This window comes from Haliaeetus albicilla, chromosome 9 (assembly GCF_947461875.1).
Source record: "Haliaeetus albicilla chromosome 9, bHalAlb1.1, whole genome shotgun sequence".
Taxonomy (NCBI): Eukaryota; Metazoa; Chordata; class Aves; order Accipitriformes; family Accipitridae; genus Haliaeetus; species Haliaeetus albicilla.
This window is the reverse complement of record NC_091491.1, coordinates 16,670,398-16,688,403: the sequence shown is the minus strand read 5'-3', so window position 1 is coordinate 16,688,403 and position 18,006 is coordinate 16,670,398. Positions and strand designations below refer to the sequence as shown.

Sequence of the window (18,006 nt, the reverse complement as noted above, 5' to 3'; positions counted from 1 at the left end):
TTTGGCCTTGGCGGAGGCCGTGGGGCGGCCCCTGTTTTCTTGCTGCGGTGCTGCGGGTGGGGTGTTGCGGAGGGGCAGGTGCGTGCGGGTAGGGGCTGGGGTCGTGGCGGTGGGGCAGGTGTGCTCTGCGACTGTCTGGCGCTCTGCTCTGTGGCTGGGTGGGTCTGCAGCGTGGGGTGAGAGCGTGGTTGTGCTTAGGCGAGAGGGCTTGATGTGGGGTGTGGGGGCAGGTGTGCGTGGGGATGTTTCGAGGTGATGCTGGGGGTCGACGTGGTGAAGGCAGGTGCGGGTGGGTGTTGCCTGCTGCTCCCCTCCGTGGGGCTGCAGTGTGGGGTGGGAGCGCGGTTGTGGTCACCCGAGAGGGCTCTTTGCGGGGCAGGGGTGCGTGGGGACGTGAGCGGGTGGTGCCGGGGGTCATCGCGGTGGGGCAGGTGCGTGTGCTAGAGGCGTGCCGCGGCTCCGCGTGGGTGGGTGAGGCTGCAGTGTGGGGTGGGAGCATGGTGCTGGTGGCCTGAGCGGCCTCTTTGCAGGGCAGGGGTGCGTGGGGACGTGAGCGGGTGGTGCCGGGGGTCATCGCGTTGGGGCAGGTGCGTGTGCTAGAGGCGTGCCGCGTCTGCGCGTGGTTCGGTGTGGCTGCAGTGCGTGGGGGCAGGAGCGCGGTTGTAGTCAACCGGAGAGGGCTGTTGGCGGGGGCAGGGCTGCCTACGGCCATACCACCCTGAGAACGCCCGATCTCGTCTGATCTCGGAAGCGAAGCAGGGTCGGGCCCGGTTAGTACTTGGATGGGAGACCGCCTGGGAATACCGGGTGCTGTAGGCTTTTGGCCTTGGCGGAGGCTTTTGGCCTTGGCGGAGGCCGTGGGGCGGCCCCTGTTTTCTTGCTGCGGTGCTGCGGGTGGGGTGTTGCGGAGGGGCAGGTGCGTGCGGGTAGGGGCTGGGGTCGTGGCGGTGGGGCAGGTGTGCTCTGCGACTGTCTGGCGCTCTGCTCTGTGGCTGGGTGGGTCTGCAGCGTGGGGTGAGAGCGTGGTTGTGCTTAGGCGAGAGGGCTTGATGTGGGGTGTGGGGGCAGGTGTGCGTGGGGATGTTTCGAGGTGATGCTGGGGGTCGACGTGGTGAAGGCAGGTGCGGGTGGGTGTTGCCTGCTGCTCCCCTCCGTGGGGCTGCAGTGTGGGGTGGGAGCGCGGTTGTGGTCACCCGAGAGGGCTCTTTGCGGGGCAGGGGTGCGTGGGGACGTGAGCGGGTGGTGCCGGGGGTCATCGCGGTGGGGCAGGTGCGTGTGCTAGAGGCGTGCCGCGGCTCCGCGTGGGTGGGTGAGGCTGCAGTGTGGGGTGGGAGCATGGTGCTGGTGGCCTGAGCGGCCTCTTTGCAGGGCAGGGGTGCGTGGGGACGTGAGCGGGTGGTGCCGGGGGTCATCGCGTTGGGGCAGGTGCGTGTGCTAGAGGCGTGCCGCGTCTGCGCGTGGTTCGGTGTGGCTGCAGTGCGGGGGGGCAGGAGCGCGGTTGTAGTCAACCCGAGAGGGCTGTTGGCGGGGACAGGGCTGCCTACGGCCATACCACCCTGAGAACGCCCGATCTCGTCTGATCTCGGAAGCTAAGCAGGGTCGGGCCCGGTTAGTACTTGGATGGGAGACCGCCTGGGAATACCGGGTGCTGTAGGCTTTTGGCCTTGGCGGAGGCTTTTGGCCTTGGCGGAGGCCGTGGGGCGGCCCCTGTTTTCTTGCTGCGGTGCTGCGGGTGGGGTGTTGCGGAGGGGCAGGTGCGTGCGGGTAGGGGCTGGGGTCGTGGCGGTGGGGCAGGTGTGCTCTGCGACTGTCTGGCGCTCTGCTCTGTGGCTGGGTGGGTCTGCAGTGTGGGGTGAGAGCGTGGTTGTGCTTAGGCGAGAGGGCTTGATGTGGGGTGTGGGGGCAGGTGTGCGTGGGGATGTTTCGAGGTGATGCTGGGGGTCGACGTGGTGAAGGCAGGTGCGGGTGGGTGTTGCCTGCTGCTCCCCTCCGTGGGGCTGCAGTGTGGGGTGGGAGCGCGGTTGTGGTCACCCGAGAGGGCTCTTTGCGGGGCAGGGGTGCGTGGGGACGTGAGCGGGTGGTGCCGGGGGTCATCGCGGTGGGGCAGGTGCGTGTGCTAGAGGCGTGCCGCGTCTGCGCGTGGTTCGGTGTGGCTGCAGTGCGGGGGGGCAGGAGCGCGGTTGTAGTCAACCCGAGAGGGCTGTTGGCGGGGGCAGGGCTGCCTACGGCCATACCACCCTGAGAACGCCCGATCTCGTCTGATCTCGGAAGCGAAGCAGGGTCGGGCCCGGTTAGTACTTGGATGGGAGACCGCCTGGGAATACCGGGTGCTGTAGGCTTTTGGCCTTGGCGGAGGCTTTTGGCCTTGGCGGAGGCCGTGGGGCGGCCCCTGTTTTCTTGCTGCGGTGTTGCGGGTGGGGTGTTGCGGAGGGGCAGGTGCGTGCGGGTAGGGGCTGGGGTCGTGGCGGTGGGGCAGGTGTGCTCTGCGACTGTCTGGCGCTCTGCTCTGTGGCTGGGTGGGTCTGCAGTGTGGGGTGAGAGCGTGGTTGTGCTTAGGCGAGAGGGCTTGATGGGGGGTGTGGGGGCAGGTGTGCGTGGGGATGTTTCGAGGTGATGCTGGGGGTCGACGTGGTGAAGGCAGGTGCGGGTGGGTGTTGCCTGCTGCTCCCCTCCGTGGGGCTGCAGTGTGGGGTGGGAGCGCGGTTGTGGTCACCCGAGAGGGCTCTTTGCGGGGCAGGGGTGCGTGGGGACGTGAGCGGGTGGTGCCGGGGGTCATCGCGGTGGGGCAGGTGCGTGTGCTAGAGGCGTGCCGCGGCTCCGCGTGGGTGGGTGAGGCTGCAGTGTGGGGTGGGAGCATGGTGCTGGTGGCCTGAGCGGCCTCTTTGCAGGGCAGGGGTGCGTGGGGACGTGAGCGGGTGGTGCCGGGGGTCATCGCGTTGGGGCAGGTGCGTGTGCTAGAGGCGTGCCGCGTCTGCGCGTGGTTCGGTGTGGCTGCAGTGCGGGGGGGCAGGAGCGCGGTTGTAGTCAACCGGAGAGGGCTGTTGGCGGGGGCAGGGCTGCCTACGGCCATACCACCCTGAGAACGCCCGATCTCGTCTGATCTCGGAAGCGAAGCAGGGTCGGGCCCGGTTAGTACTTGGATGGGAGACCGCCTGGGAATACCGGGTGCTGTAGGCTTTTGGCCTTGGCGGAGGCCGTGGGGCGGCCCCTGTTTTCTTGCTGCGGTGTTGCGGGTGGGGTGTTGCGGAGGGGCAGGTGCGTGCGGGTAGGGGCTGGGGTCGTGGCGGTGGGGCAGGTGTGCTCTGCGACTGTCTGGCGCTCTGCTCTGTGGCTGGGTGGGTCTGCAGTGTGGGGTGAGAGCGTGGTTGTGCTTAGGCGAGAGGGCTTGATGTGGGGTGTGGGGGCAGGTGTGCGTGGGGATGTTTCGAGGTGATGCTGGGGGTCGACGTGGTGAAGGCAGGTGCGGGTGGGTGTTGCCTGCTGCTCCCCTCCGTGGGGCTGCAGTGTGGGGTGGGAGCGCGGTTGTGGTCACCCGAGAGGGCTCTTTGCGGGGCAGGGGTGCGTGGGGACGTGAGCGGGTGGTGCAGGGGGTCATCGCGGTGGGGCAGGTGCGTGTGCTAGAGGCGTGCCGCGGCTCCGCGTGGGTGGGTGAGGCTGCAGTGTGGGGTGGGAGCATGGTGCTGGTGGCCTGAGCGGCCTCTTTGCAGGGCAGGGGTGCGTGGGGACGTGAGCGGGTGGTGCCGGGGGTCATCGCGTTGGGGCAGGTGCGTGTGCTAGAGGCGTGCCGCGTCTGCGCGTGGTTCGGTGTGGCTGCAGTGCGTGGGGGCAGGAGCGCGGTTGTAGTCAACCGGAGAGGGCTGTTGGCGGGGGCAGGGCTGCCTACGGCCATACCACCCTGAGAACGCCCGATCTCGTCTGATCTCGGAAGCGAAGCAGGGTCGGGCCCGGTTAGTACTTGGATGGGAGACCGCCTGGGAATACCGGGTGCTGTAGGCTTTTGGCCTTGGCGGAGGCTTTTGGCCTTGGCGGAGGCCGTGGGGCGGCCCCTGTTTTCTTGCTGCGGTGTTGCGGGTGGGGTGTTGCGGAGGGGCAGGTGCGTGCGGGTAGGGGCTGGGGTCGTGGCGGTGGGGCAGGTGTGCTCTGCGACTGTCTGGCGCTCTGCTCTGTGGCTGGGTGGGTCTGCAGTGTGGGGTGAGAGCGTGGTTGTGCTTAGGCGAGAGGGCTTGATGTGGGGTGTGGGGGCAGGTGTGCGTGGGGATGTTTCGAGGTGATGCTGGGGGTCGACGTGGTGAAGGCAGGTGCGGGTGGGTGTTGCCTGCTGCTCCCCTCCGTGGGGCTGCAGTGTGGGGTGGGAGCGCGGTTGTGGTCACCCGAGAGGGCTCTTTGCGGGGCAGGGGTGCGTGGGGACGTGAGCGGGTGGTGCCGGGGGTCATCGCGGTGGGGCAGGTGCGTGTGCTAGAGGCGTGCCGCGGCTCCGCGTGGGTGGGTGAGGCTGCAGTGTGGGGTGGGAGCATGGTGCTGGTGGCCTGAGCGGCCTCTTTGCAGGGCAGGGGTGCGTGGGGACGTGAGCGGGTGGTGCCGGGGGTCATCGCGTTGGGGCAGGTGCGTGTGCTAGAGGCGTGCCGCGTCTGCGCGTGGTTCGGTGTGGCTGCAGTGCGTGGGGGCAGGAGCGCGGTTGTAGTCAACCGGAGAGGGCTGTTGGCGGGGGCAGGGCTGCCTACGGCCATACCACCCTGAGAACGCCCGATCTCGTCTGATCTCGGAAGCGAAGCAGGGTCGGGCCCGGTTAGTACTTGGATGGGAGACCGCCTGGGAATACCGGGTGCTGTAGGCTTTTGGCCTTGGCGGAGGCTTTTGGCCTTGGCGGAGGCCGTGGGGCGGCCCCTGTTTTCTTGCTGCGGTGCTGCGGGTGGGGTGTTGCGGAGGGGCAGGTGCGTGCGGGTAGGGGCTGGGGTCGTGGCGGTGGGGCAGGTGTGCTCTGCGACTGTCTGGCGCTCTGCTCTGTGGCTGGGTGGGTCTGCAGTGTGGGGTGAGAGCGTGGTTGTGCTTAGGCGAGAGGGCTTGATGTGGGGTGTGGGGGCAGGTGTGCGTGGGGATGTTTCGAGGTGATGCTGGGGGTCGACGTGGTGAAGGCAGGTGCGGGTGGGTGTTGCCTGCTGCTCCCCTCCGTGGGGCTGCAGTGTGGGGTGGGAGCGCGGTTGTGGTCACCCGAGAGGGCTCTTTGCGGGGCAGGGGTGCGTGGGGACGTGAGCGGGTGGTGCCGGGGGTCATCGCGGTGGGGCAGGTGCGTGTGCTAGAGGCGTGCCGCGGCTCCGCGTGGGTGGGTGAGGCTGCAGTGTGGGGTGGGAGCATGGTGCTGGTGGCCTGAGCGGCCTCTTTGCAGGGCAGGGGTGCGTGGGGACGTGAGCGGGTGGTGCCGGGGGTCATCGCGTTGGGGCAGGTGCGTGTGCTAGAGGCGTGCCGCGTCTGCGCGTGGTTCGGTGTGGCTGCAGTGCGGGGGGGCAGGAGCGCGGTTGTAGTCAACCGGAGAGGGCTGTTGGCGGGGGCAGGGCTGCCTACGGCCATACCACCCTGAGAACGCCCGATCTCGTCTGATCTCGGAAGCGAAGCAGGGTCGGGCCCGGTTAGTACTTGGATGGGAGACCGCCTGGGAATACCGGGTGCTGTAGGCTTTTGGCCTTGGCGGAGGCCGTGGGGCGGCCCCTGTTTTCTTGCTGCGGTGTTGCGGGTGGGGTGTTGCGGAGGGGCAGGTGCGTGCGGGTAGGGGCTGGGGTCGTGGCGGTGGGGCAGGTGTGCTCTGCGACTGTCTGGCGCTCTGCTCTGTGGCTGGGTGGGTCTGCAGCGTGGGGTGAGAGCGTGGTTGTGCTTAGGCGAGAGGGCTTGATGTGGGGTGTGGGGGCAGGTGTGCGTGGGGATGTTTCGAGGTGATGCTGGGGGTCGACGTGGTGAAGGCAGGTGCGGGTGGGTGTTGCCTGCTGCTCCCCTCCGTGGGGCTGCAGTGTGGGGTGGGAGCGCGGTTGTGGTCACCCGAGAGGGCTCTTTGCGGGGCAGGGGTGCGTGGGGACGTGAGCGGGTGGTGCCGGGGGTCATCGCGGTGGGGCAGGTGCGTGTGCTAGAGGCGTGCCGCGGCTCCGCGTGGGTGGGTGAGGCTGCAGTGTGGGGTGGGAGCATGGTGCTGGTGGCCTGAGCGGCCTCTTTGCAGGGCAGGGGTGCGTGGGGACGTGAGCGGGTGGTGCCGGGGGTCATCGCGTTGGGGCAGGTGCGTGTGCTAGAGGCGTGCCGCGTCTGCGCGTGGTTCGGTGTGGCTGCAGTGCGGGGGGGCAGGAGCGCGGTTGTAGTCAACCCGAGAGGGCTGTTGGCGGGGGCAGGGCTGCCTACGGCCATACCACCCTGAGAACGCCCGATCTCGTCTGATCTCGGAAGCGAAGCAGGGTCGGGCCCGGTTAGTACTTGGATGGGAGACCGCCTGGGAATACCGGGTGCTGTAGGCTTTTGGCCTTGGCGGAGGCTTTTGGCCTTGGCGGAGGCCGTGGGGCGGCCCCTGTTTTCTTGCTGCGGTGTTGCGGGTGGGGTGTTGCGGAGGGGCAGGTGCGTGCGGGTAGGGGCTGGGGTCGTGGCGGTGGGGCAGGTGTGCTCTGCGACTGTCTGGCGCTCTGCTCTGTGGCTGGGTGGGTCTGCAGTGTGGGGTGAGAGCGTGGTTGTGCTTAGGCGAGAGGGCTTGATGTGGGGTGTGGGGGCAGGTGTGCGTGGGGATGTTTCGAGGTGATGCTGGGGGTCGACGTGGTGAAGGCAGGTGCGGGTGGGTGTTGCCTGCTGCTCCCCTCCGTGGGGCTGCAGTGTGGGGTGGGAGCGCGGTTGTGGTCACCCGAGAGGGCTCTTTGCGGGGCAGGGGTGCGTGGGGACGTGAGCGGGTGGTGCCGGGGGTCATCGCGGTGGGGCAGGTGCGTGTGCTAGAGGCGTGCCGCGGCTCCGCGTGGGTGGGTGAGGCTGCAGTGTGGGGTGGGAGCATGGTGCTGGTGGCCTGAGCGGCCTCTTTGCAGGGCAGGGGTGCGTGGGGACGTGAGCGGGTGGTGCCGGGGGTCATCGCGTTGGGGCAGGTGCGTGTGCTAGAGGCGTGCCGCGTCTGCGCGTGGTTCGGTGTGGCTGCAGTGCGTGGGGGCAGGAGCGCGGTTGTAGTCAACCGGAGAGGGCTGTTGGCGGGGGCAGGGCTGCCTACGGCCATACCACCCTGAGAACGCCCGATCTCGTCTGATCTCGGAAGCGAAGCAGGGTCGGGCCCGGTTAGTACTTGGATGGGAGACCGCCTGGGAATACCGGGTGCTGTAGGCTTTTGGCCTTGGCGGAGGCTTTTGGCCTTGGCGGAGGCCGTGGGGCGGCCCCTGTTTTCTTGCTGCGGTGCTGCGGGTGGGGTGTTGCGGAGGGGCAGGTGCGTGCGGGTAGGGGCTGGGGTCGTGGCGGTGGGGCAGGTGTGCTCTGCGACTGTCTGGCGCTCTGCTCTGTGGCTGGGTGGGTCTGCAGTGTGGGGTGAGAGCGTGGTTGTGCTTAGGCGAGAGGGCTTGATGTGGGGTGTGGGGGCAGGTGTGCGTGGGGATGTTTCGAGGTGATGCTGGGGGTCGACGTGGTGAAGGCAGGTGCGGGTGGGTGTTGCCTGCTGCTCCCCTCCGTGGGGCTGCAGTGTGGGGTGGGAGCGCGGTTGTGGTCACCCGAGAGGGCTCTTTGCGGGGCAGGGGTGCGTGGGGACGTGAGCGGGTGGTGCCGGGGGTCATCGCGGTGGGGCAGGTGCGTGTGCTAGAGGCGTGCCGCGGCTCCGCGTGGGTGGGTGAGGCTGCAGTGTGGGGTGGGAGCATGGTGCTGGTGGCCTGAGCGGCCTCTTTGCAGGGCAGGGGTGCGTGGGGACGTGAGCGGGTGGTGCCGGGGGTCATCGCGTTGGGGCAGGTGCGTGTGCTAGAGGCGTGCCGCGTCTGCGCGTGGTTCGGTGTGGCTGCAGTGCGGGGGGGCAGGAGCGCGGTTGTAGTCAACCCGAGAGGGCTGTTGGCGGGGGCAGGGCTGCCTACGGCCATACCACCCTGAGAACGCCCGATCTCGTCTGATCTCGGAAGCGAAGCAGGGTCGGGCCCGGTTAGTACTTGGATGGGAGACCGCCTGGGAATACCGGGTGCTGTAGGCTTTTGGCCTTGGCGGAGGCTTTTGGCCTTGGCGGAGGCCGTGGGGCGGCCCCTGTTTTCTTGCTGCGGTGTTGCGGGTGGGGTGTTGCGGAGGGGCAGGTGCGTGCGGGTAGGGGCTGGGGTCGTGGCGGTGGGGCAGGTGTGCTCTGCGACTGTCTGGCGCTCTGCTCTGTGGCTGGGTGGGTCTGCAGTGTGGGGTGAGAGCGTGGTTGTGCTTAGGCGAGAGGGCTTGATGTGGGGTGTGGGGGCAGGTGTGCGTGGGGATGTTTCGAGGTGATGCTGGGGGTCGACGTGGTGAAGGCAGGTGCGGGTGGGTGTTGCCTGCTGCTCCCCTCCGTGGGGCTGCAGTGTGGGGTGGGAGCGCGGTTGTGGTCACCCGAGAGGGCTCTTTGCGGGGCAGGGGTGCGTGGGGACGTGAGCGGGTGGTGCCGGGGGTCATCGCGGTGGGGCAGGTGCGTGTGCTAGAGGCGTGCCGCGGCTCCGCGTGGGTGGGTGAGGCTGCAGTGTGGGGTGGGAGCATGGTGCTGGTGGCCTGAGCGGCCTCTTTGCAGGGCAGGGGTGCGTGGGGACGTGAGCGGGTGGTGCCGGGGGTCATCGCAGTGGGGCAGGTGCGTGTGCTAGAGGCGTGCCGCGTCTGCGTGTGGTTCGGTGTGGCTGCAGTGCGGGGGGGCAGGAGCGCGGTTGTAGTCAACCCGAGAGGGCTGTTGGCGGGGGCAGGGCTGCCTACGGCCATACCACCCTGAGAACGCCCGATCTCGTCTGATCTCGGAAGCTAAGCAGGGTCGGGCCCGGTTAGTACTTGGATGGGAGACCGCCTGGGAATACCGGGTGCTGTAGGCTTTTGGCCTTGGCGGAGGCGTTTGGCCTTGGCGGAGGCCGTGGGGCGGCCCCTGTTTTCTTGCTGCGGTGTTGCGGGTGGGGTGTTGCGGAGGGGCAGGTGCGTGCGGGTAGGGGCTGGGGTCGTGGCGGTGGGGCAGGTGTGCTCTGCGACTGTCTGGCGCTCTGCTCTGTGGCTGGGTGGGTCTGCAGCGTGGGGTGAGAGCGTGGTTGTGCTTAGGCGAGAGGGCTTGATGTGGGGTGTGGGGGCAGGTGTGCGTGGGGATGTTTCGAGGTGATGCTGGGGGTCGACGTGGTGAAGGCAGGTGCGGGTGGGTGTTGCCTGCTGCTCCCCTCCGTGGGGCTGCAGTGTGGGGTGGGAGCGCGGTTGTGGTCACCCGAGAGGGCTCTTTGCGGGGCAGGGGTGCGTGGGGACGTGAGCGGGTGGTGCCGGGGGTCATCGCGGTGGGGCAGGTGCGTGTGCTAGAGGCGTGCCGCGGCTCCGCGTGGGTGGGTGAGGCTGCAGTGTGGGGTGGGAGCATGGTGCTGGTGGCCTGAGCGGCCTCTTTGCAGGGCAGGGGTGCGTGGGGACGTGAGCGGGTGGTGCCGGGGGTCATCGCGGTGGGGCAGGTGCGTGTGCTAGAGGCGTGCCGCGTCTGCGCGTGGTTCGGTGTGGCTGCAGTGCGGGGGGGCAGGAGCGCGGTTGTAGTCAACCGGAGAGGGCTGTTGGCGGGGGCAGGGCTGCCTACGGCCATACCACCCTGAGAACGCCCGATCTCGTCTGATCTCGGAAGCGAAGCAGGGTCGGGCCCGGTTAGTACTTGGATGGGAGACCGCCTGGGAATACCGGGTGCTGTAGGCTTTTGGCCTTGGCGGAGGCTTTTGGCCTTGGCGGAGGCCGTGGGGCGGCCCCTGTTTTCTTGCTGCGGTGTTGCGGGTGGGGTGTTGCGGAGGGGCAGGTGCGTGCGGGTAGGGGCTGGGGTCGTGGCGGTGGGGCAGGTGTGCTCTGCGACTGTCTGGCGCTCTGCTCTGTGGCTGGGTGGGTCTGCAGCGTGGGGTGAGAGCGTGGTTGTGCTTAGGCGAGAGGGCTTGATGTGGGGTGTGGGGGCAGGTGTGCGTGGGGATGTTTCGAGGTGATGCTGGGGGTCGACGTGGTGAAGGCAGGTGCGGGTGGGTGTTGCCTGCTGCTCCCCTCCGTGGGGCTGCAGTGTGGGGTGGGAGCGCGGTTGTGGTCACCCGAGAGGGCTCTTTGCGGGGCAGGGGTGCGTGGGGACGTGAGCGGGTGGTGCCGGGGGTCATCGCGTTGGGGCAGGTGCGTGTGCTAGAGGCGTGCCGCGGCTCCGCGTGGGTGGGTGAGGCTGCAGTGTGGGGTGGGAGCATGGTGCTGGTGGCCTGAGCGGCCTCTTTGCAGGGCAGGGGTGCGTGGGGACGTGAGCGGGTGGTGCCGGGGGTCATCGCGTTGGGGCAGGTGCGTGTGCTAGAGGCGTGCCGCGTCTGCGCGTGGTTCGGTGTGGCTGCAGTGCGGGGGGGCAGGAGCGCGGTTGTAGTCAACCCGAGAGGGCTGTTGGCGGGGGCAGGGCTGCCTACGGCCATACCACCCTGAGAACGCCCGATCTCGTCTGATCTCGGAAGCGAAGCAGGGTCGGGCCCGGTTAGTACTTGGATGGGAGACCGCCTGGGAATACCGGGTGCTGTAGGCTTTTGGCCTTGGCGGAGGCTTTTGGCCTTGGCGGAGGCCGTGGGGCGGCCCCTGTTTTCTTGCTGCGGTGCTGCGGGTGGGGTGTTGCGGAGGGGCAGGTGCGTGCGGGTAGGGGCTGGGGTCGTGGCGGTGGGGCAGGTGTGCTCTGCGACTGTCTGGCGCTCTGCTCTGTGGCTGGGTGGGTCTGCAGTGTGGGGTGAGAGCGTGGTTGTGCTTAGGCGAGAGGGCTTGATGTGGGGTGTGGGGGCAGGTGTGCGTGGGGATGTTTCGAGGTGATGCTGGGGGTCGACGTGGTGAAGGCAGGTGCGGGTGGGTGTTGCCTGCTGCTCCCCTCCGTGGGGCTGCAGTGTGGGGTGGGAGCGCGGTTGTGGTCACCCGAGAGGGCTCTTTGCGGGGCAGGGGTGCGTGGGGACGTGAGCGGGTGGTGCCGGGGGTCATCGCGGTGGGGCAGGTGCGTGTGCTAGAGGCGTGCCGCGGCTCCGCGTGGGTGGGTGAGGCTGCAGTGTGGGGTGGGAGCATGGTGCTGGTGGCCTGAGCGGCCTCTTTGCAGGGCAGGGGTGCGTGGGGACGTGAGCGGGTGGTGCCGGGGGTCATCGCGTTGGGGCAGGTGCGTGTGCTAGAGGCGTGCCGCGTCTGCGCGTGGTTCGGTGTGGCTGCAGTGCGGGGGGGCAGGAGCGCGGTTGTAGTCAACCGGAGAGGGCTGTTGGCGGGGGCAGGGCTGCCTACGGCCATACCACCCTGAGAACGCCCGATCTCGTCTGATCTCGGAAGCGAAGCAGGGTCGGGCCCGGTTAGTACTTGGATGGGAGACCGCCTGGGAATACCGGGTGCTGTAGGCTTTTGGCCTTGGCGGAGGCTTTTGGCCTTGGCGGAGGCCGTGGGGCGGCCCCTGTTTTCTTGCTGCGGTGCTGCGGGTGGGGTGTTGCGGAGGGGCAGGTGCGTGCGGGTAGGGGCTGGGGTCGTGGCGGTGGGGCAGGTGTGCTCTGCGACTGTCTGGCGCTCTGCTCTGTGGCTGGGTGGGTCTGCAGCGTGGGGTGAGAGCGTGGTTGTGCTTAGGCGAGAGGGCTTGATGTGGGGTGTGGGGGCAGGTGTGCGTGGGGATGTTTCGAGGTGATGCTGGGGGTCGACGTGGTGAAGGCAGGTGCGGGTGGGTGTTGCCTGCTGCTCCCCTCCGTGGGGCTGCAGTGTGGGGTGGGAGCGCGGTTGTGGTCACCCGAGAGGGCTCTTTGCGGGGCAGGGGTGCGTGGGGACGTGAGCGGGTGGTGCCGGGGGTCATCGCGGTGGGGCAGGTGCGTGTGCTAGAGGCGTGCCGCGGCTCCGCGTGGGTGGGTGAGGCTGCAGTGTGGGGTGGGAGCATGGTGCTGGTGGCCTGAGCGGCCTCTTTGCAGGGCAGGGGTGCGTGGGGACGTGGCCGGGTGGTGCCGGGGGTCATCGCGTTGGGGCAGGTGCGTGTGCTAGAGGCGTGCCGCGTCTGCGCGTGGTTCGGTGTGGCTGCAGTGCGGGGGGGCAGGAGCGCGGTTGTAGTCAACCCGAGAGGGCTGTTGGCGGGGGCAGGGCTGCCTACGGCCATACCACCCTGAGAACGCCCGATCTCGTCTGATCTCGGAAGCTAAGCAGGGTCGGGCCCGGTTAGTACTTGGATGGGAGACCGCCTGGGAATACCGGGTGCTGTAGGCTTTTGGCCTTGGCGGAGGCGTTTGGCCTTGGCGGAGGCCGTGGGGCGGCCCCTGTTTTCTTGCTGCGGTGTTGCGGGTGGGGTGTTGCGGAGGGGCAGGTGCGTGCGGGTAGGGGCTGGGGTCGTGGCGGTGGGGCAGGTGTGCTCTGCGACTGTCTGGCGCTCTGCTCTGTGGCTGGGTGGGTCTGCAGTGTGGGGTGAGAGCGTGGTTGTGCTTAGGCGAGAGGGCTTGATGTGGGGTGTGGGGGCAGGTGTGCGTGGGGATGTTTCGAGGTGATGCTGGGGGTCGACGTGGTGAAGGCAGGTGCGGGTGGGTGTTGCCTGCTGCTCCCCTCCGTGGGGCTGCAGTGTGGGGTGGGAGCGCGGTTGTGGTCACCCGAGAGGGCTCTTTGCGGGGCAGGGGTGCGTGGGGACGTGAGCGGGTGGTGCCGGGGGTCATCGCGGTGGGGCAGGTGCGTGTGCTAGAGGCGTGCCGCGGCTCCGCGTGGGTGGGTGAGGCTGCAGTGTGGGGTGGGAGCATGGTGCTGGTGGCCTGAGCGGCCTCTTTGCAGGGCAGGGGTGCGTGGGGACGTGAGCGGGTGGTGCCGGGGGTCATCGCGTTGGGGCAGGTGCGTGTGCTAGAGGCGTGCCGCGTCTGCGCGTGGTTCGGTGTGGCTGCAGTGCGTGGGGGCAGGAGCGCGGTTGTAGTCAACCGGAGAGGGCTGTTGGCGGGGGCAGGGCTGCCTACGGCCATACCACCCTGAGAACGCCCGATCTCGTCTGATCTCGGAAGCGAAGCAGGGTCGGGCCCGGTTAGTACTTGGATGGGAGACCGCCTGGGAATACCGGGTGCTGTAGGCTTTTGGCCTTGGCGGAGGCTTTTGGCCTTGGCGGAGGCCGTGGGGCGGCCCCTGTTTTCTTGCTGCGGTGCTGCGGGTGGGGTGTTGCGGAGGGGCAGGTGCGTGCGGGTAGGGGCTGGGGTCGTGGCGGTGGGGCAGGTGTGCTCTGCGACTGTCTGGCGCTCTGCTCTGTGGCTGGGTGGGTCTGCAGTGTGGGGTGAGAGCGTGGTTGTGCTTAGGCGAGAGGGCTTGATGTGGGGTGTGGGGGCAGGTGTGCGTGGGGATGTTTCGAGGTGATGCTGGGGGTCGACGTGGTGAAGGCAGGTGCGGGTGGGTGTTGCCTGCTGCTCCCCTCCGTGGGGCTGCAGTGTGGGGTGGGAGCGCGGTTGTGGTCACCCGAGAGGGCTCTTTGCGGGGCAGGGGTGCGTGGGGACGTGAGCGGGTGGTGCCGGGGGTCATCGCGGTGGGGCAGGTGCGTGTGCTAGAGGCGTGCCGCGGCTCCGCGTGGGTGGGTGAGGCTGCAGTGTGGGGTGGGAGCATGGTGCTGGTGGCCTGAGCGGCCTCTTTGCAGGGCAGGGGTGCGTGGGGACGTGAGCGGGTGGTGCCGGGGGTCATCGCGTTGGGGCAGGTGCGTGTGCTAGAGGCGTGCCGCGTCTGCGCGTGGTTCGGTGTGGCTGCAGTGCGGGGGGGCAGGAGCGCGGTTGTAGTCAACCGGAGAGGGCTGTTGGCGGGGGCAGGGCTGCCTACGGCCATACCACCCTGAGAACGCCCGATCTCGTCTGATCTCGGAAGCGAAGCAGGGTCGGGCCCGGTTAGTACTTGGATGGGAGACCGCCTGGGAATACCGGGTGCTGTAGGCTTTTGGCCTTGGCGGAGGCCGTGGGGCGGCCCCTGTTTTCTTGCTGCGGTGTTGCGGGTGGGGTGTTGCGGAGGGGCAGGTGCGTGCGGGTAGGGGCTGGGGTCGTGGCGGTGGGGCAGGTGTGCTCTGCGACTGTCTGGCGCTCTGCTCTGTGGCTGGGTGGGTCTGCAGTGTGGGGTGAGAGCGTGGTTGTGCTTAGGCGAGAGGGCTTGATGTGGGGTGTGGGGGCAGGTGTGCGTGGGGATGTTTCGAGGTGATGCTGGGGGTCGACGTGGTGAAGGCAGGTGCGGGTGGGTGTTGCCTGCTGCTCCCCTCCGTGGGGCTGCAGTGTGGGGTGGGAGCGCGGTTGTGGTCACCCGAGAGGGCTCTTTGCGGGGCAGGGGTGTGTGGGGACGTGAGCGGGTGGTGCCGGGGGTCATCGCGGTGGGGCAGGTGCGTGTGCTAGAGGCGTGCCGCGGCTCCGCGTGGGTGGGTGAGGCTGCAGTGTGGGGTGGGAGCATGGTGCTGGTGGCCTGAGCGGCCTCTTTGCAGGGCAGGGGTGCGTGGGGACGTGAGCGGGTGGTGCCGGGGGTCATCGCGTTGGGGCAGGTGCGTGTGCTAGAGGCGTGCCGCGTCTGCGCGTGGTTCGGTGTGGCTGCAGTGCGGGGGGGCAGGAGCGCGGTTGTAGTCAACCGGAGAGGGCTGTTGGCGGGGGCAGGGCTGCCTACGGCCATACCACCCTGAGAACGCCCGATCTCGTCTGATCTCGGAAGCGAAGCAGGGTCGGGCCCGGTTAGTACTTGGATGGGAGACCGCCTGGGAATACCGGGTGCTGTAGGCTTTTGGCCTTGGCGGAGGCTTTTGGCCTTGGCGGAGGCCGTGGGGCGGCCCCTGTTTTCTTGCTGCGGTGCTGCGGGTGGGGTGTTGCGGAGGGGCAGGTGCGTGCGGGTAGGGGCTGGGGTCGTGGCGGTGGGGCAGGTGTGCTCTGCGACTGTCTGGCGCTCTGCTCTGTGGCTGGGTGGGTCTGCAGCGTGGGGTGAGAGCGTGGTTGTGCTTAGGCGAGAGGGCTTGATGTGGGGTGTGGGGGCAGGTGTGCGTGGGGATGTTTCGAGGTGATGCTGGGGGTCGACGTGGTGAAGGCAGGTGCGGGTGGGTGTTGCCTGCTGCTCCCCTCCGTGGGGCTGCAGTGTGGGGTGGGAGCGCGGTTGTGGTCACCCGAGAGGGCTCTTTGCGGGGCAGGGGTGCGTGGGGACGTGAGCGGGTGGTGCCGGGGGTCATCGCGGTGGGGCAGGTGCGTGTGCTAGAGGCGTGCCGCGGCTCCGCGTGGGTGGGTGAGGCTGCAGTGTGGGGTGGGAGCATGGTGCTGGTGGCCTGAGCGGCCTCTTTGCAGGGCAGGGGTGCGTGGGGACGTGGCCGGGTGGTGCCGGGGGTCATCGCGTTGGGGCAGGTGCGTGTGCTAGAGGCGTGCCGCGTCTGCGCGTGGTTCGGTGTGGCTGCAGTGCGGGGGGGCAGGAGCGCGGTTGTAGTCAACCCGAGAGGGCTGTTGGCGGGGGCAGGGCTGCCTACGGCCATACCACCCTGAGAACGCCCGATCTCGTCTGATCTCGGAAGCTAAGCAGGGTCGGGCCCGGTTAGTACTTGGATGGGAGACCGCCTGGGAATACCGGGTGCTGTAGGCTTTTGGCCTTGGCGGAGGCGTTTGGCCTTGGCGGAGGCCGTGGGGCGGCCCCTGTTTTCTTGCTGCGGTGTTGCGGGTGGGGTGTTGCGGAGGGGCAGGTGCGTGCGGGTAGGGGCTGGGGTCGTGGCGGTGGGGCAGGTGTGCTCTGCGACTGTCTGGCGCTCTGCTCTGTGGCTGGGTGGGTCTGCAGTGTGGGGTGAGAGCGTGGTTGTGCTTAGGCGAGAGGGCTTGATGTGGGGTGTGGGGGCAGGTGTGCGTGGGGATGTTTCGAGGTGATGCTGGGGGTCGACGTGGTGAAGGCAGGTGCGGGTGGGTGTTGCCTGCTGCTCCCCTCCGTGGGGCTGCAGTGTGGGGTGGGAGCGCGGTTGTGGTCACCCGAGAGGGCTCTTTGCGGGGCAGGGGTGCGTGGGGACGTGAGCGGGTGGTGCCGGGGGTCATCGCGGTGGGGCAGGTGCGTGTGCTAGAGGCGTGCCGCGGCTCCGCGTGGGTGGGTGAGGCTGCAGTGTGGGGTGGGAGCATGGTGCTGGTGGCCTGAGCGGCCTCTTTGCAGGGCAGGGGTGCGTGGGGACGTGAGCGGGTGGTGCCGGGGGTCATCGCGTTGGGGCAGGTGCGTGTGCTAGAGGCGTGCCGCGTCTGCGCGTGGTTCGGTGTGGCTGCAGTGCGTGGGGGCAGGAGCGCGGTTGTAGTCAACCGGAGAGGGCTGTTGGCGGGGGCAGGGCTGCCTACGGCCATACCACCCTGAGAACGCCCGATCTCGTCTGATCTCGGAAGCGAAGCAGGGTCGGGCCCGGTTAGTACTTGGATGGGAGACCGCCTGGGAATACCGGGTGCTGTAGGCTTTTGGCCTTGGCGGAGGCATTTGGCCTTGGCGGAGGCCGTGGGGCGGCCCCTGTTTTCTTGCTGCGGTGCTGCGGGTGGGGTGTTGCGGAGGGGCAGGTGCGTGCGGGTAGGGGCTGGGGTCGTGGCGGTGGGGCAGGTGTGCTCTGCGACTGTCTGGCGCTCTGCTCTGTGGCTGGGTGGGTCTGCAGTGTGGGGTGAGAGCGTGGTTGTGCTTAGGCGAGAGGGCTTGATGTGGGGTGTGGGGGCAGGTGTGCGTGGGGATGTTTCGAGGTGATGCTGGGGGTCGACGTGGTGAAGGCAGGTGCGGGTGGATGTTGCCTGCTGCTCCCCTCCGTGGGGCTGCAGTGTGGGGTGGGAGCGCGGTTGTGGTCACCCGAGAGGGCTCTTTGCGGGGCAGGGGTGCGTGGGGACGTGAGCGGGTGGTGCCGGGGGTCATCGCGGTGGGGCAGGTGCGTGTGCTAGAGGCGTGCCGCGGCTCCGCGTGGGTGGGTGAGGCTGCAGTGTGGGGTGGGAGCATGGTGCTGGTGGCCTGAGCGGCCTCTTTGCAGGGCAGGGGTGCGTGGGGACGTGAGCGGGTGGTGCCGGGGGTCATCGCGTTGGGGCAGGTGCGTGTGCTAGAGGCGTGCCGCGTCTGCGCGTGGTTCGGTGTGGCTGCAGTGCGGGGGGGCAGGAGCGCGGTTGTAGTTAACCGGAGAGGGCTGTTGGCGGGGGCAGGGCTGCCTACGGCCATACCACCCTGAGAACGCCCGATCTCGTCTGATCTCGGAAGCGAAGCAGGGTCGGGCCCGGTTAGTACTTGGATGGGAGACCGCCTGGGAATACCGGGTGCTGTAGGCTTTTGGCCTTGGCGGAGGCCGTGGGGCGGCCCCTGTTTTCTTGCTGCGGTGTTGCGGGTGGGGTGTTGCGGAGGGGCAGGTGCGTGCGGGTAGGGGCTGGGGTCGTGGCGGTGGGGCAGGTGTGCTCTGCGACTGTCTGGCGCTCTGCTCTGTGGCTGGGTGGGTCTGCAGTGTGGGGTGAGAGCGTGGTTGTGCTTAGGCGAGAGGGCTTGATGTGGGGTGTGGGGGCAGGTGTGCGTGGGGATGTTTCGAGGTGATGCTGGGGGTCGACGTGGTGAAGGCAGGTGCGGGTGGGTGTTGCCTGCTGCTCCCCTCCGTGGGGCTGCAGTGTGGGGTGGGAGCGCGGTTGTGGTCACCCGAGAGGGCTCTTTGCGGGGCAGGGGTGCGTGGGGACGTGAGCGGGTGGTGCCGGGGGTCATCGCGGTGGGGCAGGTGCGTGTGCTAGAGGCGTGCCGCGGCTCCGCGTGGGTGGGTGAGGCTGCAGTGTGGGGTGGGAGCATGGTGCTGGTGGCCTGAGCGGCCTCTTTGCAGGGCAGGGGTGCGTGGGGACGTGAGCGGGTGGTGCCGGGGGTCATCGCGTTGGGGCAGGTGCGTGTGCTAGAGGCGTGCCGCGTCTGCGCGTGGTTCGGTGTGGCTGCAGT

General features: G+C 68.8%; 21 non-coding genes across 21 annotated transcripts; all 21 read left to right on the top strand.

Moving 5' to 3' along the window:
- The first annotated feature begins 700 nt into the window (after positions 1–700).
- On the top strand, positions 701–819 carry LOC138686974 (5S ribosomal RNA). The gene has a single exon (XR_011326314.1). It is a non-coding gene; the product is annotated as a 5S ribosomal RNA (ribosomal RNA).
- Positions 820–1,538: 719 nt separating this feature from the next.
- Positions 1,539–1,657, top strand: LOC138687034 (5S ribosomal RNA). The gene has a single exon (XR_011326374.1). It is a non-coding gene; the product is annotated as a 5S ribosomal RNA (ribosomal RNA).
- A 563-nt stretch (positions 1,658–2,220) lies between these two features.
- On the top strand, positions 2,221–2,339 carry LOC138686972 (5S ribosomal RNA). The gene has a single exon (XR_011326312.1). It is a non-coding gene; the product is annotated as a 5S ribosomal RNA (ribosomal RNA).
- A 719-nt stretch (positions 2,340–3,058) lies between these two features.
- On the top strand, positions 3,059–3,177 carry LOC138686971 (5S ribosomal RNA). The gene has a single exon (XR_011326311.1). It is a non-coding gene; the product is annotated as a 5S ribosomal RNA (ribosomal RNA).
- Positions 3,178–3,877: 700 nt separating this feature from the next.
- LOC138686970 (5S ribosomal RNA) lies at positions 3,878–3,996 on the top strand. The gene has a single exon (XR_011326310.1). It is a non-coding gene; the product is annotated as a 5S ribosomal RNA (ribosomal RNA).
- Positions 3,997–4,715: 719 nt separating this feature from the next.
- Positions 4,716–4,834, top strand: LOC138686969 (5S ribosomal RNA). The gene has a single exon (XR_011326309.1). It is a non-coding gene; the product is annotated as a 5S ribosomal RNA (ribosomal RNA).
- A 719-nt stretch (positions 4,835–5,553) lies between these two features.
- On the top strand, positions 5,554–5,672 carry LOC138686968 (5S ribosomal RNA). The gene has a single exon (XR_011326308.1). It is a non-coding gene; the product is annotated as a 5S ribosomal RNA (ribosomal RNA).
- Positions 5,673–6,372: 700 nt separating this feature from the next.
- On the top strand, positions 6,373–6,491 carry LOC138686967 (5S ribosomal RNA). The gene has a single exon (XR_011326307.1). It is a non-coding gene; the product is annotated as a 5S ribosomal RNA (ribosomal RNA).
- Positions 6,492–7,210: 719 nt separating this feature from the next.
- Positions 7,211–7,329, top strand: LOC138686966 (5S ribosomal RNA). Its single transcript, XR_011326306.1, has one exon. It is a non-coding gene; the product is annotated as a 5S ribosomal RNA (ribosomal RNA).
- A 719-nt stretch (positions 7,330–8,048) lies between these two features.
- Positions 8,049–8,167, top strand: LOC138686965 (5S ribosomal RNA). The gene has a single exon (XR_011326305.1). It is a non-coding gene; the product is annotated as a 5S ribosomal RNA (ribosomal RNA).
- A 719-nt stretch (positions 8,168–8,886) lies between these two features.
- Positions 8,887–9,005, top strand: LOC138687032 (5S ribosomal RNA). The gene has a single exon (XR_011326372.1). It is a non-coding gene; the product is annotated as a 5S ribosomal RNA (ribosomal RNA).
- A 719-nt stretch (positions 9,006–9,724) lies between these two features.
- Positions 9,725–9,843, top strand: LOC138686964 (5S ribosomal RNA). The gene has a single exon (XR_011326304.1). It is a non-coding gene; the product is annotated as a 5S ribosomal RNA (ribosomal RNA).
- A 719-nt stretch (positions 9,844–10,562) lies between these two features.
- On the top strand, positions 10,563–10,681 carry LOC138686963 (5S ribosomal RNA). Its single transcript, XR_011326303.1, has one exon. It is a non-coding gene; the product is annotated as a 5S ribosomal RNA (ribosomal RNA).
- Positions 10,682–11,400: 719 nt separating this feature from the next.
- LOC138686961 (5S ribosomal RNA) lies at positions 11,401–11,519 on the top strand. The gene has a single exon (XR_011326301.1). It is a non-coding gene; the product is annotated as a 5S ribosomal RNA (ribosomal RNA).
- Positions 11,520–12,238: 719 nt separating this feature from the next.
- Positions 12,239–12,357, top strand: LOC138687031 (5S ribosomal RNA). The gene has a single exon (XR_011326371.1). It is a non-coding gene; the product is annotated as a 5S ribosomal RNA (ribosomal RNA).
- Positions 12,358–13,076: 719 nt separating this feature from the next.
- On the top strand, positions 13,077–13,195 carry LOC138686960 (5S ribosomal RNA). The gene has a single exon (XR_011326300.1). It is a non-coding gene; the product is annotated as a 5S ribosomal RNA (ribosomal RNA).
- A 719-nt stretch (positions 13,196–13,914) lies between these two features.
- Positions 13,915–14,033, top strand: LOC138686959 (5S ribosomal RNA). Its single transcript, XR_011326299.1, has one exon. It is a non-coding gene; the product is annotated as a 5S ribosomal RNA (ribosomal RNA).
- Positions 14,034–14,733: 700 nt separating this feature from the next.
- Positions 14,734–14,852, top strand: LOC138686958 (5S ribosomal RNA). The gene has a single exon (XR_011326298.1). It is a non-coding gene; the product is annotated as a 5S ribosomal RNA (ribosomal RNA).
- A 719-nt stretch (positions 14,853–15,571) lies between these two features.
- LOC138687028 (5S ribosomal RNA) lies at positions 15,572–15,690 on the top strand. Its single transcript, XR_011326368.1, has one exon. It is a non-coding gene; the product is annotated as a 5S ribosomal RNA (ribosomal RNA).
- A 719-nt stretch (positions 15,691–16,409) lies between these two features.
- LOC138686957 (5S ribosomal RNA) lies at positions 16,410–16,528 on the top strand. Its single transcript, XR_011326297.1, has one exon. It is a non-coding gene; the product is annotated as a 5S ribosomal RNA (ribosomal RNA).
- Positions 16,529–17,247: 719 nt separating this feature from the next.
- Positions 17,248–17,366, top strand: LOC138686956 (5S ribosomal RNA). Its single transcript, XR_011326296.1, has one exon. It is a non-coding gene; the product is annotated as a 5S ribosomal RNA (ribosomal RNA).
- The last annotated feature ends 640 nt before the right edge of the window (positions 17,367–18,006 follow it).